Here is a 2,718-nt window from a genome sequence, read left to right as displayed (position 1 = left end):
AGGACATGGTCCTAACCTTTGGCTTTTTTATTACAAAGTGGCAACTCTTATATTCAAAGGTTTTAAAAACCAGCCTGGAGCCAAAACCGCTTTGGCCATTGGTTTTTGGGTCAGTGGTTTGATTATCTAATTCAAACAAATGGCCCGCTCTAATTTAAAAAAAAAAAAACTAAAAATAATAAAAAATAATTAAAATAAAAATAACCAAAAAACCATTGCTCTGAGTGACTGGTCAACGGTTTAACCGCCCGAATCAATTGATCGCTGACCAAATCAATAATTTTTTGTCAAAAAATGATTTAAAGATAAAATGAAACTGATTGCCTAAACAGTTTCCGAGTCAATGGTCTGACCATCCGAACCAATGACTATGACTGTTTGAAAACACTGCTTATACTTGAATCCACATTTTCCCACTTTTCAACATTAGATTTGGGTTTGGTCAGGTTATGAGAGACATCACCCCAACCCAACCCAACTTCATATCAAATTAAAATTTTAACGGCTCAACCTAATCCAATAATTTAATCCAACTCAACCTTGGGTTGATTCAAAGAATCGATACACGTATCCAGCGTTTCTAATGAATGATACATTGATACTCCTTTTTTTTAAGGTTTTTATATTTACAAATAAATATATCACCATGAATATTAACATTTTGACATATTAAAATGTCTTAATATATAACATATTGATGATCTTTAAGACTGCATTTGGAATTCTTTATTTTAAGGATTTATCTTCCTTTTATATACAAAACACACAGTATTCATAAAGACATTTTAACAATAAAAAGGAAATAAATCTTTAAACTAAGAAATGCCAAATGCAGCCCAAAAGTTGATAGGTATAATACAATACAGGGCAATGCATATGAATTGATACCTTGAACTAACTCAACCCTATTCTGAGCTGGTCCATCCCAAATTGCACTCTTAACTACAATTATTTAATTAATTAGGCCAAAAATTTAACATGGACAAAATATTATCGTCCCATTTTTATGTACTGTTTATTGCCTATAGGGATAATTTGCGCCCAAAACACGATCTCTCTTTCACACACACTGAACTTAAGATCTGTTTGGTTCGCAATAAGAATTGAATTGAAATCCTTTAAAATTGTAATTGGAATGGTCTATTCTCTGTTTGTTTGGTTCAAATGAGAATCGGAATTGAAACCCACTACAATGAGATTCTCACTCAAACTACAGGGCCTCTCAAATGAGAAAATGCTATTCCACCAGAAACAGGAATCAGATTCTTATTCCGCCCAATGAGCCAGTTGAAATCCAATCTCGATTTTGATTTTAGACCATATTCCCACGAACCAAACGGACTCTTGGATCATCGAGGGACAAAAGCTTCACGGCTGCACTGATCCCACTAAAGCTGAGTGTCGCTACCGACGCATGAGTGAGTAGAAGACGCGGCACGCCGTTCTTGCTCCCCCATCCCAGCCTCGATCCGTGTCATGTCATCTCGGCGAAAGAAGACAGACAGTGAGACACCCACCAAAATCTCAACGATCTACACTATATATACATGAGTAATGAGACTCGTTCAACCCAGATCAATCTCATCTCCTCTCTACTTCTCTCTCTCTCTCTCTTCTACCCATCTGTCGATCATGGCGCTCATCAGATCTTCCGCTTTGTTTTTGTTGGCCTTGTATGTGTTTCTGTGCTGTTCTTGGAGGGCCGTTCATGGCAGAAGAATAATGGTAGGAGGATGGACTGAAGTCCAAGACGTGGGGTGCAACGACGAGGTTCAAGAAGTGGGGAGGTTTTCGGTGGATGAATTCAACAGAAAGCAGCACCAAGAAGCTGAAGCGCGTGGCCAGGGCAGCAGCAGTAATGGAGGAGATCTGGTGTTCTCGGAGGTTGTAATGGCTAAGCAACAAGTGATCACTGGGGTCAAGTACTACTTGTATATCGAGGCTTTCCGAGATGGCTTTCCCCAGAGGTTTGATGCTGTTGTTGCGGTGAAGCCATGGTTACAGTCTAAGGAGCTCCTCATCTTCTCTCCTTCCTCTGGTTACAGATCATAGTTTGCTAATTATGACGAGGTGTGTCGTGTATGTGGACTACAGAAACGATCGACCATCATGGCCTTATATTAGTTTAATTAATCTTCTCTTCCTTGGGAGAGGGGAGTTGATGTATGTGATTGTGTATCGATACTCTGTTGATGTTTGTTAAGTGTAAAATGAATAAACCCATAAGCACATGATATGGGGCTCTTGGTTAATTCAGGATTATATGATTTTCAGTTCTACAGAAGAGGAGTGTTTGTAGGATTAATTGCTATTTGGAGTATTCTAAGATGGGCAAGAATCTAATAGGTTGTTCAAGGAATTTTCTGAGTATATAGTGCTTTTAGCCTTATGGCCTTGGTTTGAGTAAATTTGCCAAGCACAAAGGCAGCAAACCAAGAAAAGTGGAAAGCCTCTTAACCTAGGAGGTTTACTATACAATCCTATCAAAATTGAACTCCAAATTCAAAGTTCTCCAATAGATATATTTTTTATATGCATTAACCATGCAAAACAAAGAACAGAATTGGCTATAAATATAATTTTTACATGCATTAATCATGCAAAACAAAGAACAGAATTGGTTGGCTATAGTTACTATCAACTTAGAAGTTTAAGGCTCAATATCTTCAAAAATACATCTCAAAACGAGAAAGGGATAAAACTAAGCCCAAATAAGAA

The 2,718-nt window shown here is 37.6% G+C and overlaps 1 pseudogene across 1 annotated transcript; it reads left to right on the top strand.

The window, feature by feature from the left end:
- Positions 1 to 1,539: 1,539 nt before the first annotated feature.
- On the top strand, positions 1,540 to 2,359 carry LOC148803186 (cysteine proteinase inhibitor B pseudogene; annotated as a pseudogene). The gene has a single exon (XR_016081278.1). The product of XR_016081278.1 is annotated as a cysteine proteinase inhibitor B pseudogene (transcript).
- The last annotated feature ends 359 nt before the right edge of the window (positions 2,360 to 2,718 follow it).

Source organism: Nelumbo nucifera, chromosome 1 (genome assembly GCF_055504915.1).
Source record: "Nelumbo nucifera cultivar China Antique chromosome 1, China Antique-T2T, whole genome shotgun sequence".
Classification (NCBI taxonomy): domain Eukaryota; kingdom Viridiplantae; phylum Streptophyta; class Magnoliopsida; order Proteales; family Nelumbonaceae; genus Nelumbo; species Nelumbo nucifera.
This window is presented reverse-complemented; position numbering and strand designations above follow the sequence as displayed.